The sequence below is a fragment of the Vulpes vulpes genome, chromosome 6 (genome assembly GCF_048418805.1).
Source record: "Vulpes vulpes isolate BD-2025 chromosome 6, VulVul3, whole genome shotgun sequence".
Classification (NCBI taxonomy): domain Eukaryota; kingdom Metazoa; phylum Chordata; class Mammalia; order Carnivora; family Canidae; genus Vulpes; species Vulpes vulpes.
This window is the reverse complement of record NC_132785.1, coordinates 8,867,216-8,883,131: the sequence shown is the minus strand read 5'-3', so window position 1 is coordinate 8,883,131 and position 15,916 is coordinate 8,867,216. Positions and strand designations below refer to the sequence as shown.

The 15,916-nt window shown below is 41.8% G+C and overlaps 1 pseudogene; it reads left to right on the top strand.

Annotated features, from left to right (window-relative positions):
- Positions 1 to 14,756: 14,756 nt before the first annotated feature.
- Positions 14,757 to 15,706, top strand: LOC112928103 (dnaJ homolog subfamily B member 6-like; annotated as a pseudogene).
- Positions 15,707 to 15,916: the final 210 nt, after the last annotated feature.

The window sequence follows — 15,916 nt, the reverse complement described above, 5'->3', positions numbered from 1 at the left end:
TTTGTTATATTCGAAGAAAAAATATATATGGATATGGATACAACAGTCTTCTGTCTCTTTTCCTCCAAAAGAGCAATTTCTTGGTTCTTTCTCTGCTGGATAGTCTGTTATATTTCCCTTTCCACTTTTTTCTAATGGGAGTCATCACTTTTCCTTTGGGCACCTGAATCTCCCAGACCTGGTCCCACCTGACCAGGCAGGGGCTGGCCATATGACTCACACTCACAGAGTTTGACCCAGCACCAGTTAGAGAATTTCATCAGAGATGGCTATGGGTGCAGGGACTCTTTCTTACTCAGATTACAGGTTCTTACAGCCCCCGTGTAATTCAAGAACTGCTGAGACCTTATTTGCTGTAATTCAGGGAAATCCTGCCTGAAACAAGAGAAAAGCAAAACAAATGATTAAGGCAAAGAGAAACAAGGTATCCTGGCAATATGTTTTGAACTTTGAATCAGCCAAATCTGAACCATTCCTTCGGACATCAGCGAGAAAATAAATATTTATTTAATGTGCATTTGACTTAGCTTTTGTTACTTATAATTTCAGAAATTCTGACTGATGCCAACTTTCCCCCAGAAGCCTTGCACAAGTGGCTTGGCTGAGAGATGTGGCTGTCTTTAGTATCAATCACCTAAGAGTACCTCTCTATATATGTGAAAATATAATGAGTTGTAGATTATAAATGCAAGTCACATCAAGCTCCTAACTTATTAACAAAGGAAAAAAAATTTTGGTCAAATGAAGATGGCCACACATGTGTATTTCTCTAGGCCCCTAAAAAATCCCTAAAGGGGCACATCCTTCCAGCACAACTGCTCACTCATGATAGGGTATTGTCAAGTGTGGGAAGCTCAATTCTTGTAACACCATAATTTTCATTACATTCAAGGCCTATTCAGGAAAAATGTAATCAACCTATGTACTTCTAGGTAAGGAAATATATATGTGAGGCTCCCTTGATCCCTGATTTCATCCTGCATCTCAAAGGCCAGCAAGGGAGAACAGAGTGAGCCCAGGCATCTCCACTCCACATTTTCCAGCATTCTGGAAACCCATTTCCCCAGCGCCATCCTTTGACTCTGAGTTAATACATTATGCCAATTGTTCTTCTACTGAATTTGGTCTGAAAACCAAACCAAAACCTTACGCGCCAATTGCAGCAGATAAAGGACAGCCAGCAGGATGAGCTGGATGACCTTAATGAGATGCGCAGAATGGTCCTGGAGTATTTGTCTAATCAGATTCAGACGAAGAAGAAAAAACTCCTGAAAGCTCTGGTGGTAAAAAGCCAGCAGCCCCACCAGGAGGCTCTTCTGAAGAAGACTCGGGACAGCCAGTACATGCTCAAGTGCATGGACAAGTTCAGAGAATTTACCCACCAGTTTGAGGAGGAGATACCCATATTGAAGGCCCAGGTGGAGTAGCTCCAAGTCCAAGTCCAGGAGCCCCGAGAGATCATATTTGCGGATGTTCTGCTTCGGAGACCCAAGTGCACCCCAGACATGGATGTCATCCTCAACATCCCAGTGGAAGAGCTGCTCCCCTTCTAGATGTTGGGGCCTTGGGCCAGCCTTCCTTCCCTGCTATTTTCCCCATACCCATAGCCTTGAATTGTCTCCTTCCATGACCACTTGCCCACTCAGACCCTAGTGTGCTCTCCCTCCCTTACTTCTCTCCCTCCCTCCCCCTTTTCCCTCCTTTCCTTCCTCCCTCCCTCCTTCCCTCCTTCTCTTCCTCTACCTTTCTTCCTTTCTCTCTGGTTGGTGCTGCTGCCTGGGCCAGGTGGGCATCCCCAGTCAAGTCTGCCACTCCTTTTTACCAATAAAGCTGGATTTGTAAAAAAAAAAAAAAAAAAAAAAACCATTTCACCATGTATGAGCTTTTCAAGAAGCTAAATCAGAGACCAATCTTCACCATGTATGAGCTTTTCAAGAAGCTAAATCAGAGACCAATCTTCACTGTTTGAAAGGATTATCTATAAGATTCCTTTAAAATTGTCAATCCAGGGATCCCTGGATGGCGCAGTGGTTTGGCGCCTGCCTTTGGCCCAGGGCACGATCCTGGAGACCCGGGATCGAGTCCCACGTCGGGCTCCCGGTGCATGGAGCCTGCTTCTCCCTCTGCCTGTGTCTCTGCCTCTCTCTCTCTCTCTCTGTGTGACTATCATAAATAAATTAAAAAATTAAAAAAAAAAAAAAGATTCTTTAAAATTGTCAATCCAGGGATGCCTGGGTGGCTCGGCAGTTTAGCACCTGCCTTCAGCCCAGGGCGTGATCCTGGAGTCCTGGGATTGAGTCCCATATTGGGCTCCCTGCATGGAGCCTGCTTCTCCCTCTGCCTGTGTCTCTGCTCCCCTCTCTCTCTGTGTCTCTCAAGAATAAATAAATAAAATCTTTTTAAAAAATAAAATAAAATTGTCAATCCATAGTGTATACAATTAATTGATAAAAAGCAACGTGTACCCATTTTTTCAAGACAATTCTATTTATTTAAGATATATTTTTCCTTTGTAAATGATTTATCCTTAAGGTATTTCTTCAAAAGAATCTAGTTACCACAGAATATTAGCCTCTTATTTTATAGCTGAAAACATTCCATTACTCTGTAACCTTATGGAAGTCCCCTTCATTCAGCACCATTCAAGGTATACAAACATGTATAAGTACCATTTTCGTCAGTAGTTCGGGAGTTATTGAGCTTTTACTCTTGGTATTCCCTCCATCCAGAATTCTCTTCCACAGCTAGTTCTTTCTCAGTTTCAGGTCTCAGCTTAAAATGCTCCTTCTCAGAGAAGCTTCCAGATTCCCTATCAAAGTAGGCCTCCTTCCCTATTTTCAGTCTCATTGCCCTTATCACATCCTGTATGTGCTATCCATGTTTCATTGTCTCTCTCATTCACTGGGCCCTAAGCGACAGGGCAGGGTGTGTGTGTGGGGGGGGGGCTGTCTGGTTGAGCATTTTCTCCCGAGTGCCTAGCACTTGACCTGGCAAAGTGCTCATTAAGTATTTCTTGAATAAATGGAAATGTTTTTCTACATTCTTAACAAGTCTCAAAAAATTAGCAAAGACTGGTAATAGCTGCCATTACTCCCACCAAAACCAGACTTCATAACACAAGCCATGGATAATGAGGTTGGTAAATAACACAGTCACCATTGCTAACTTTGCTGACATCACGGTTTATATGTATGTTTAATAGTTAAGACTATTAGTTTTAAAAAAAAAACATTTTTCAATTTTTAAAAATCATGGCAAGATGCACATAACATAAAATTTACCACCGTAACCATGTTTAAATAGACAGTTCAGGGGGGTTAAGTACATTCACATCGTTGTGCAACCATTACCACCATCCATCCCCAGAAGTCTTTTCATCTTCCACAATCAAGTCTATACCCATTGAACAAATGACTCCCCATTCATCCCACTCCCAGCCTCTCCCCACCATGGTTCTACCTTCTGTCTCTATGAGTATGACTACACTAAGCACCTCATACAAAGTACCGGGTTCTCCAGAGAAACAGAACTACCAGGTTGCATAGATACATACTTAGACATAGATTTAGATACAAGAGATTTATTATAAGGAATGAACTCACGCAATTATGGAGGCCAGAAGTCCCAAGATTTGCAGTCAGCAAGCTGAAGACCCAGGAGAGCTGATGATGTAGTACCAGTCTAAGAGCTGGCAGGCTTGCAACCCCAGAAGAGCTGATATTTCCATTGGAGTCCAAAAGCAGAACACTGATGTCTCAGCTCAAAGAATCAGGCAGTTGGAGTTCCCTCTTCTCTTTTATTCTATTTAGACCTTCAACAGAGTGGATGAAGGCTGTTCATACCAAGGAGGACAATTTGCTTTATTCAATCTGCCAACTCAAAGGTTAATCTCATTTGAAAACATCATCACAGACACACCTACCATCACAGAATGTTTAAGCAAATAACTGGGCATCTCATGACACAGCTATCTGGCTTTTTTCTTATTACTTAGCATAATGTCCTCAAGATTCATCCATCTTATAGCATATGTCAGAATTTCCTTCTTTAATTTTTTTTTGGAAAAAAACCCAATTCTACAGTTTCTTTTTTTTTTTAACTTTCTAAAATTGAAGTAGAGTTGACACACAACGTTCCATTAGTTTTAGGAGTACAACATAAGGGTTGGACATCTCCATGTGTTACTCTCTGGTATTCGTCTGGATTTATTTCAATTACCCTCTAGGTCCATCCATATTGTTGCAAATGGCAAGATCTCTTTTTTTTTAATCTGAGTAATATTCCATTGAATATATATATATATATATATATATATATCACTTTTTCCTTATCCATTCATCTATTGATAGACACTTGTGTTGCAGAACTTCTTTCCTTTTTATTTTTTTAAAAGATTTTATTTATTTATTCATGATAGACAGAGAGAGAGAGAGAGAGAGAGAGAGAGACAGGCAGAGGGAGAAGCAGGCTCCGTGCAGGGATCCTGACATGGGACTCGATCCCAGGTCTCCAGGATCATACCCTGGGCTGAAGGCAGCGCTAAACCGCTGGGCCACTGGGGCTGTCCTTTCTTTCCTTTTTCAGTTTGAAAAAATCCCTTTGTGTGTATATACAGGTCTCCTGAGGGACTCTTTGAACTCCTTCCACCTTTTGGCTATTGTGAGTAATGCTGCTATGAACATGTGTATACAAGTATCTCTTTCAGTCCCTGCTTTCAATTCTTTTGAGATACACTTAGAAGTGGAATTTCTAAATCGCATGGTAATTGTATTTTTTTTTATTTTGGGGGGATCCACCATACTGTTTTCCACAGTGGCTGCACCATGTTACATTCCCATCAACAGTGTACATCAGTATACACAAGTTTACTAAGTGTTCCAGTTTCTCCACATCCTCCCAACACTTGTTATTTTTTTTATTTTTGTTTTTGTTTTAAATATTTTATTTATGTATTTATTTGAGAGAGAAAGAGCGGGCAAGGAGCAGAGGGAGAGGGAGGAACAGACTCCATGCTGAGCACCAAGCCCAACATGGGATTCTACCCCACAACTCTGAAATCTTGACCTGAGCCCAAATCAAGAGTCAGATGCTTAACCAGCTGAGCCACCCAGGAACCCCTCTTTATTTTGTTTTTGATAACAGCCTTCTTAATGGATGTGATTATTAGCTTTTCTATACTTAATTTTAGTCACTTTGTGTCTGTTCCTACCACTTTTACTAGATTCTTTGATATTACCTTTTGAAGACTGTCAGAGATGATGCCTGATAGAGTAGATGACTAATGAGTACTATTTAGTGGTAATTTTAAAAAGATAATATGGTAAATGGAGGCTAGAGAAGAAATAGAAATAGTTAGGCTTGGGCAAAACAGTCCGTATAGGTAGCAAAGAGGAAATAGGCGTGCCTATGGGCAGTATGTTATAGAAAATTTACTTTTCTTGGAACCAAATGGATATCATAAATATAATAAACATTTATATTTATAGTTGGAGAGGGAGGCAAGAATGGAGGAGAGAGCACTGTTCCTCATCATTTAGAATGACTCCATGCCAAATACACTGACCATCCTGAAATGATAGAAATATTAGCAAGTATATTTACTAATAAAATGTAAATTTTATAATAGCTTCATTTGTACACTTAAATATCATACAATATTATTTGTCAGTTATACCTCCCTAATGCTGAAAACAAAAAAGAAAAAAATATCTCCTAGAACAAGGTGAACCTTGACTTTTTTTAAACTATTAATCTCCACACAACCTAACCCTTTATTTTTATTTTTTTTAAAGATTTTATTTATTTATTCATGAGAAACACAGAGAGAAAGAGGCAGAGACATAAGCAGAGGGAGAAGCAGGCTCCCTGCGAGGAGCCTGATGTGGGACTCAATCCCAGGACCCTGGGATCTTTGCCCTTAGCCGAAGACAGATGCTCAACTGCTGAGCCACCCAGGCATCCCAACCTAACCCTTTATATTCTCATTTAAAGAGCCCCAAATTTAATTGTAGATGATTATCTGAAATTACCATTGTGCCTTATCTGTGTTATGACCAAATCACGTGTGATATCTATTTTCTTTTAAAATGACAATGCCATTTGAAGTAAATAATTCAGCATCGTGCATTATAATTATTCATAAAGAAAGATTCATTTGTTTAAGTAGCATTTGTCACACCCTTAGAATATACCAATGCATCTAGCCTCCAGGAACTTAAGACACTAGATATGGAGAAGGGAAAACACATATCAGAGCTTGAAGTAACGAGGCAAAAACGTCACAGGCAACATATGAATGAGTTTAAGGAAAGTGCCGTGCAACATTACGAAATGTTCACTGTATGCTACTCGCCGTGTAGCTCACTAGAGGAATGGTAGTGAATAAGCCACCTCCCTGCCCTCATGGAGTTTATCATCTATTTAGGCTATGTTATATCTAAAAGCTTATAGTTTGCTCTGTTGGTCAGTGGTTTTCAAATTTTGCTTTGAAGCCTGCCCTACACTAAAGAATTTGGTCTTTTTTCAGGTTCCTGGTAGGGATAGAAGTGTCTTTGTTAATCGTGAGCCTTTTGGATCACGTTTGAGTTATGCTAATGAGGAGACTCATGGTGGGCCCCTACATAGCTTGATGGGGGCTGGTCATGCTTGAAAGACCAATGACATGATTTGAAGGTCAGTGCTTTGAACCACAGGATGTCGGTCCAACTTCCTGACATCTGGGTAGGGGAGAGAGGATAGAGATGGAATTTAGTTATGGAATCAGAAGTCCTATAAAAACTTTGGGCATTCCTGACATCTGGGTAGGGGAGAGAGGATAGAGATGGAATTTAGTTATGGAATCAGAAGTCCTATAAAAACTCTGGGCATGGGATCCCTGAGTGGCTCAGCGGTTTAACGCCTGCCTTTGGCCCAGGGCGTGATCCTGGAGTCCCGGGATCGAGTCCCACATCAGGCTTTCTGCGTGGAGCCTGCTTCTCCCTCTGCCTGTGTCTCTGCTTCTCTCTCTGTGTGTCTCTCATGAATGAATAAATAAAATCTTTAAAAAAAAAAAAAAACTCTGGGCATCAAATCACATGGCCAAACTTCTAGACAGGGAACTTCCTGGTTGATGACTGCACTGATGTGCTGAGAGGTTGATACATCCTGGTACCATAGGGAGAGGGCATGAAATCTGCTTGGGACCCTCCCAGACCTTGTCCTATGTGTCTCTTCATTTGGCTATTCCTGATTTGTATCCTTTATTTAAAAAACCTGTAATCTTGGGACAACTGGGTGGGTCAGTGGTTTGAACGTCTGCCTTGGGCTCAGGTCCTGGGGTCCCGGGATTGAGTCCCCCACCGGGCTCCCCGCAGGGAGCCTGCTTCTCCCTTTGCCTATGTCTCTGCCTCTCTTTGTGTGTCTTGTGAATAAATAAATAAAATCTTTGAGAGAAAAAAAAATAAGCAAAAATAAGGAAACTGTAATCTTAAATTTAGTGCTTTCCTGAGATCTGTGAGTCATTCTAGCAAATTATCAGACCTCGGAGGAGTCATGCAAACCCTCCGGATTTGTCGGCAGTTGGTCTGAAGTGAGGATAGTCAGGTTGAGGACTGTGTCCTTCAACTTGTGGGGTCTGGGATAACTCCTGATTGTCGGTGCCAGAGTTGGATTGCATGACCCCTTGATGTCCAAAGAGAGCCCCTTTGGGGGACTGCAAAGGAAGGGGAGGAGAAGGAGGCACCATCCTAGTTGTAAATCCTGTTTTCCTTATTGGCTTCCTGAGTAAGCTTTATTGAGTGCTGATTTTATTTCAACCCCTGTCATTTTTGTTTCACGAGTGGGAAAACCTAGACTTAGAGGGGATAAATCACTTACCCATATATAAACGTGAAGTGTCCAAGGACTTGACTGTTCCGAAAAACGCAGTAAATCCAAGAACAACCATGGAAGAAAAATTACCAGGTGGCTAATTATCTGTGAAAATCAAAAGAGAAAGAGCCAAAGCTAACTTAAGGTTGTTACCCAAAGGAAACCACTGTTTGGGCATCTCGGCAACCACAAAGGAAGAAGGATGTCACTTTGAGCAGCAGTGATTACTTTGCATAACAGAGAAACAAAAACATCTAAAGTTCAAAGGTGAGTGAAAAGAGGGAGTAAACAGAGAAGGATCACGAGGTCTGGCTGCCTTACTCTTCGTTAAAGCCTTGGGTTCCTCACCCATAAAATGGAGAGCAAGTGATCTGGGGATTCCAGGTTAGTTACCCAGCAGCACCTTGACATGTTTCGGGTTCTCAACAGACAATAAACCCCTTTCCTTCTCCTTAGTGTGCACAGTTAGAGCAGGATTGAAAAACGATCAGGGACCCAAAGCAGAAACTTAACCACCTCAACATGTTCAATGTCTACCCTATTTACTCAGACCCTTTTACAAATCCAGTGAGATGCTGTGATTATAGCAGAAATACCACGGTTGCTTTCTGTTCCCTAGCTAGAAGTGAGGATTGTTGGGAAAGGGTCATGCTAAATCACAGCCCATAATCATGCATAATAAAATTCGGTGTGTTTTAAAACATTTGAATCTTATGTTTTGTATTTAATAATTTTACGGTTATATAAACAGTAAAATGAAATTATAAAAATACTTGTATTTAAAACATAGTTGGTCCTAGGCTCAGATAGTTCTGTATAGGTTTCTGACATGAATGAGCAGAAGAACACTGGATAATTGCATGGGACAGGTTTGTAGCAAGATAGCATTTGTGCCCCGTAAATCATCTACCATCCCCAGTCCCTGGCAATGGTGCCAGGAATGGTTTCTTGTCATTTCTTGTCATTGACAACTCCAAAACCACCTCCACAAATTTCTAAACTGTACCTTGTGAGGGGCTGCTACACCAGGTGAGAACTATTGCCCAGAGCTTCCCAGACAGGAAAGACATTTAGGGCAAAGAACAAAGGTCTCTTTATTTACCCGGTACAATTATAATCCTCTCCTTGTTGCTTATCAACGGTTCTACTAAATTGTGTCATCACTGCCTTGTGCGGCCTTTGCTCAAATGTGAGCACTTCAAGGGCTGTCGGCCCAACTTCTTCAGAGGCCCCCCCTCTGAAGCACAGCGTCCTGAAGAGACCATCCAGCTCTTGCCACTGTGGCAACTTCCACAGCCTTTGCAGCTGGGATTCCCCTCAGGGGTGGGGAAGCCACATGGCTCTCATTCAGAGGCATGCAATGGTGTCCCTGACTCACAGGAAGCTCCAACACCCTTGCCAAGTAAAGTCATGAGGAAATGGCTGTGCCACGGCCAACTCCTTCCCTTGGACCCTTCTGCTTCACTTGGCTTTGGGGGTGGAAGGGTTAGGATATACAAGCGTACTGCCTTGCTCTCCTCAGGATAATAGCAAGGCTTTCATTTCTTCTCCCCATCCCTGCCCTCCCCTTACGTGCTAGGGAGTCAGGCCCAGGGCTTGCTGATAGTGCTAATGCAACTTCTGCTTGCTCTGGGGACGGTGCCCAGCTCCAAATGTTGGTAGGACTCTTGAGAGTGTGGAGTCATTTTGCTTCTGCCCTTAGCTCTGGGCCTTACTTGCCAATTCCATGGAGAAAGGAAAAATTCTTCTTAATATCCTGTTATTATATACAATTGTCGCCTCTGAGGAAGAGGACTGAGTGTCTGGGGTGAGAGGCACACAAATACTTCATTGTGTACATTTGTACTGATAGAACTTTGTACAGGTGCATCTATTACTTTATTCAGTTAAAAGTTATCTATTTTTAGGACCCAGAAATAGACTCACACTGTATGGTCAACTAATTTTCAACAAAGCAGGAGAGAATATCCAATGGAAAAAAGGACAGTCTCTCCAACAAATGGTGTTGGGAAAATTGGACAGCCACACGCAGAGGAATAAACCTGGACCACTTTCTTACACCTTACACAAAAATAAATTCAAAGTGGATGAAAGACCTAAATGTGAGATAGGAAACCACCAGAGTACTGGAGGAGAACACAGGCAGCATCCTGTTTGACTTGGGCCATAGCAGCTTCTTACTGAACACACTGCCGGAGGCAAGGAAAACAAAAACAAAAATGAACTATTGGGACTTCATCAAGATAAAAAGCTTCTGCACAGGGAAGGAAAGAGTCAACAAAACTAAAAGGCAGCCTATGGATTAGGAAAGGATATCTGCAAATGATGTCTCTAATAAAGGTTTAATAGCCAAAATCTAAAAAGAACTTATCAAACTCAACACCCAAAAAATAGCCCAGTTAAGACATGGGCAGAAGGCATGAATAGACATTTCTCCAAAGAAGACACCCAGATGGCTAAGAAACACATGAAGAGATGCTCAACATCACCCCTCATCAGGGAAATACAAATCAAAATCGCAATGAGATACCACCTCACACCTGTCAGAATCGTTAAAATTAACAACACAAGAAACAAAAAATGTTGTCAAGGATATGGAGAAAGGGGAACACTCTTGCACTGTTGGTGGGAGTGCAAACTGGTACAGCCACTCTGGGAAACAATTTGGAGTTTCCTCAAAAAGTTAAAAATAGAACCCCACTATGATCCAGCAAATGCACTACTAGGTATCAACCCAAAGGATACAAAAATACTGATTTGGAGAGGCACATGCACCCTGATGTTTATATCAACATTATCAACAATAGCCAGATGATGGAATGAGCCCAAATGTCCATTGACTGATGAATGGATAAAGAAGATATGGTGTATATACACAATGGAATATTACTCAGCCATCAAAAAATGAAATCTTGCCATTTGCAACAACATGGATGGAGCTGGAGTGTATGATGCTAAGCAAAATAAGTCAGTCAGAGAAAGACAAATACCATATGATCTCACTCATCTGTGGAATTTAAGGAAGAAACAGATGAACATATGGGCATGGGGAGAAGAAAAAAAAAGGAGTGTAGGAAATGCCATAAGAGACTCTAAATGATAGAAAACTAACTGAGGGTTGATGGAGGGAGATGGGTGGGGGATATTAAGGATATTAAGGTATTAAGGGTATCACCACTGGGTGATGGGTATCAAGGAGGACATTTGCTGTGATGAGCACTGGGTGTCATATGCAAGTGATGAACCACTAGATTCTACTCCAGAAACCAATATTGATTGCAGTGTATGTTAACTAACTAAAATTTAAATTAAAAAAAGTAAAAGCTCCCTATTTTTAAAAGGGAGGAGGACAGCAGTAGTTTAGCACTGCCTTCAGCCTGGGGCGTGATCCTGGAGACCCAGGATCAAGTCCCGCGACGGGCTCCCTGCATGGAGCCTGCTTCTCCTTCTGCCTCTCTCTCTCTCTCTCTCTCTCTCTCCTCTCTGTGTATTCTCATGAAGAAATAAATAAAATCTTTTAAAATAATAATAAAAAAATAAAAGGGAGGAGGAGTAAATTAGCCTATATGCCTTGACTTGAAATGATATACATGATGTATTGTTCAGTTAACAGAACAAGCTGCAGAGCAATGGGCATAATAGTAATAATAGCAACAGGCATAATAATAAGAGGCATATTGGTAAAAGGAAAAGAAATGAACTGTCCCCCCACGCTCATGTTGGTACGTGTTTTGTATGTGCAGGTAGAGGTGTGGAGGCTTGCATACCAGTCTGTTAACATAATTACCTCAGAGGCATGGATGAAGGGATAAGAAAAAACTTCTATTTCCTTTGAAATTATTTTAAATTACAAAAATGACACATACTTGTTGTGACAAATGCAGGTTCAAACAAGTGCATGTTGTTTTGTAATTTGCAAAAGGAAGGAAGGAAGGGAAGAGGGAGTAGGTGAAAGAGAAGAAGGACTATCTCACACCAAATCCCAACACACAATCCCAAACCCAAAGAGCAAGTCAACAAAACAAGGGAGAGCTCTCTTCTACAGGTGACCCTTGGTCAGACCAGTCTCAGGAATCACTACTCAATACCGGCATTGATCTCACTCTCTCAGGACCAGCTCAGTCTTTCAGGAACAGGGATCTTCTCTTAAACCCTCCAAGACTTGTAGATGATATCGACCATCCTTCTCCAGGGTAGAAGAAACATTTCGCTGTGCTTGTAAGTAAAAGAAATAAAATCAAAATTTAAATACCCATCAGTGATTAAGAAATTTAGCCTTCCCCAACCTCAAGTAATTCCTTTTAAGAACAAAATTTGAAAGAGTTAAAAAAGTGTAAAGATGCTGGATGCTCCTAAGACAAGAGAGGTTTTCTGATTTTGTTTTTAGTTTTTGTTAGAAAATTTTATTTTATTTCATTGTTTTATTTTTAAGTATTTTTTATTGGAGTTCGATTTGCCAACATATAGCATAACACCCAGTGCTCATCCCATCAAGTGCCCCCCTCAATGCCCAAAACCCAGTCACCCCAACCCCCCGCCCACTTCCCCTTCCACCACCCCTTGTTCGTTTCCCAGAGTTAGGAGTCTTTCATGTTTTGTCTCCCTCTCTGATATTTCCCACTCATTTTCTCTCCTTTCCCCTATAATCCCTTTCACTATTTTTTTTTAATTTTTTTAATTTATTTATGATAGTCACGCACACACACAGAGAGAGAGGCAGAGACACAGGCAGAGGAAGAAGCAGGCTCCATGCACCGGGAGCCTGATGTGGGACTCGATCCCGGGTCCCCAGGATCGCGCCCTGGGCCAAAGGCAGGAGCCAAACCGCTGCGTCACCCAGGGATCCCCCTTTCACTATTTTTTATATTCTCTATATGAATGAAACCATATGATGATTGTCCTTCTCTGATTGACTTGCTTCACTCAGCATAATACCCTCCAGTTCTATCCACGTCGAAGTACATGGTGGGTATTTGTCGTTTCTAATGGCTGAGGAATATTCCATCGTATACATAGACCACAGCTTCTTTATCCATCATCTTTCGATGGACACCGAGGCTCCTTCCACAGTGTGGCTATAGTGGACATTGCTGCTGTAAACATCGGGGTACAGGTGTCCCGGCGTTTCACTGCATCTGTATCTTTGGGGTAAATCCCCAGCAGTGCAATTGCTGGGTCATAGGATAGCTCTATTTCTCACTCTTTGAGGAACCTCCACACAGTTTTCCAGAGTGGCTGCACCAAGTCACATTCCCACCAACAGTGCAAGAGGATTCCCCTTTCTCCACATCCTCTCCAACATGTGTTGTTTGACAAGGGAGGCTATAGGAGGAAACTGTGCATAAGGAGGTTTGGGTGTGCAGATTCACTTCACTTCCCTCCTCACGGTGACCTGGCCTAGCCCAGGCCTCCAAGCAGCAGCTGAGCCTGAATGCTTTTCCTTTCCCACTTGAACAATGAGTGTTGTACCCTTTAGGAAACAACTAGTAACACAAATCTTATAGCCTAATTTAAGGTGGGAAAAAAATGATCATGCACTTCAGATAGGCAAAGTTGTTGTTGTTTTTAAAGTTTTGGTGATGAAGATGAGAATGGGGTAAGAGACTCACCTTACACATCACTGGTGGGTGTGTACATGGTACAGTTATTCTGGGATATGACATGACAACATGGATCAGGGACCTAGAAACATTTTATACCCCTCTAAGACTCTAGCTTGAGGAGACACAGGGATGTTATCAGAGATTTGGTCTAAGAATGTTCTGTGGGGGGGATCCCTGGGTGGCTCAGTGGTTTAGTGCACCTGCTTTTGGCCCAGGGCGTGATCCTGGAGTCCCGGGATCAGGTCCCACGTCACGCTCCTTGCATGGGGCCTACTTCTCCTTCTGCCTGTGTTGTGTCTCTGCCTCTCTCTCTGTGTCTCTCATGATTAAATAAATAAAATCTTTAAAAAAAAAAAAAAGAATGTTCTGTGGGGCATTATTTAAAATCCTGAAATACGGAAAGTTAATCTCTCAATAAGAATGACTAACTATAGTATAGTCATCAGACCTCCACATTATAATGTTTAAAAAGCTGGGAGATAAAAGCATCTATTCAACTGGATTCCAATTTTTAAAAAATGTATGACAAGGATATAAAATCTAGAATACGTCTGAGCGGTCAGTTCATGAACAATTATACATTTTTTATCCTTTTTCTGTTTTAAACATTTCTATAATAAATATATATTTGTCATATTATTAGAGAAGATAATAAAATGAAGGGAAAGAATCAGCTCTATTCTCACATAGAATGAATTCTCCTTGACACATTTAAACCCATGAATTTAGGACAACCCTGTTATCTGACCAGTGTTAAGTGATTGAACAGTCTGTTTCTGGATTCATAGATTTCCCTAAGGTCCTGAAACATCCACCTATTTAGCTATTAAGGAGCCATTACTCCCAGGCTCCAAAATAAAAATCTTTTTCCTTTCTCATTTTTCTCTTTTTCTAGAGAGGAATTTCTCTATACAGGCGAGAATTTGACAGCAGTGTGTGCCCCCTTAGGCATTTTAAAGAACTGACACCTTGAATGGGATTCTGAACAGAATTTGTGCAGATGGGATTAAATATCATCCTGAATTGAATTGGGCCCTCATCCTGTCCAGCCACTCTGGAAATGTCTAGTAAGCTGTTTATTGTGTGAGTCTAGAACTCAGGAGAAGGTGTGGGCTGAGATGCAAATACGGGTCCATTAGGATATGCAAGGCAGTGGAACCCCTGGGAACAGCCTCCATCTAAACCCACGATGCAAAATAAATAAATAAATAAATAAATAAATAAATAAATAAACCCACGATGCTAGAGCTGAGGGGACCTGGGCCGCTGCCCCGCCATGCCTCCTACCCGCCACCGACTCCCTGTCCTAGGACTCACTCTAACAGCCTATTAAAACATGGTGGATTACTATGACGTTCTAGGCGTGCAGAGACATGCCTCAGCTGAGGATATTAAAAAGGCGTACCAGGGGGATCACTGGGTAGCTCAGCAGTTTAGCACCTACCTTCGGCCCAGGGCATGGTCCTGGAGTCCCGGGATCAAGTCTTGCATCAGGCTCCCTGCATGGAGCCTGCTTCTCCCTCTCTCCCTGCCTGTGTCTTTGCCTTTCTCTCTGTGTCTCTCATGAATAAATAAATAAAACCTTTAAAAAAAATAAAAAGGCATACTGGAAACTGGCCCTAAAGTGGCATCCAGATAAAAACCCTGAAAATAAAGAAGAAGCAGAGAAGAAATAAGTAGCAAGTAGCTGAGGCATATGAGGTGTTATCAGATGCAAAAAAAGGGACATCTATGACAGACACGGCAAAGAAAGGCTAGATGGTGGAGGTGGGGTTCATTTTGACACTGTTGGAGTTTGGCTTCACATTCTGTAACCCAGATGACTTCTTCAGGGAATTTTTTGGTGCAAGGGATCCATTTTCCTTTGACTTCTTCAAAGACCCATTTGAGGACTTCTTTGGGAGCAGAAGAGGCCCCCCTGGGAGCAGGAACCAAGGCGTGGGGTTGTTTTTCTCCACCTTCAGTGGATTTCCATCTTTCCAAGGAGGGTTTTCTTCTTTTGATACAGGATTTACTTCCTTCGCATCGCCAGGTCCCAGGGGCTTCACTTCATTCTCTTCCATGACATTTGGTGGTAGTGGGATGGGCAACTTCAAATCTACATCCCCTTCTACTAAAATGGTAATGGCAGAAAAATCACTACAAAGAGAATTGTGGAGAATGGTGAAGAAAGAGTAGAAGTTGAAGACAACGGCCAGTTAAAGTCCTTGACGATAAATGGTAAGGAGCAGCTGCTACACTTGGACCACAAGTAACAATGCATGCGTGTAGCAGACATGTTAGCTGTAACGGGCACCACTGAGGACTGACAGGGACACGCTTTTTTGAAGATTTCAAACAAACTCAACTTTTTTTGGGTATATATTTGTATATTTTGTATGTATTTTTTTATTGGAGTTCGATTAGTCAACATGTAGCATAACACCCCCCACCCACCTCCCCTTCCACTACCCCTTGTTCGTTTC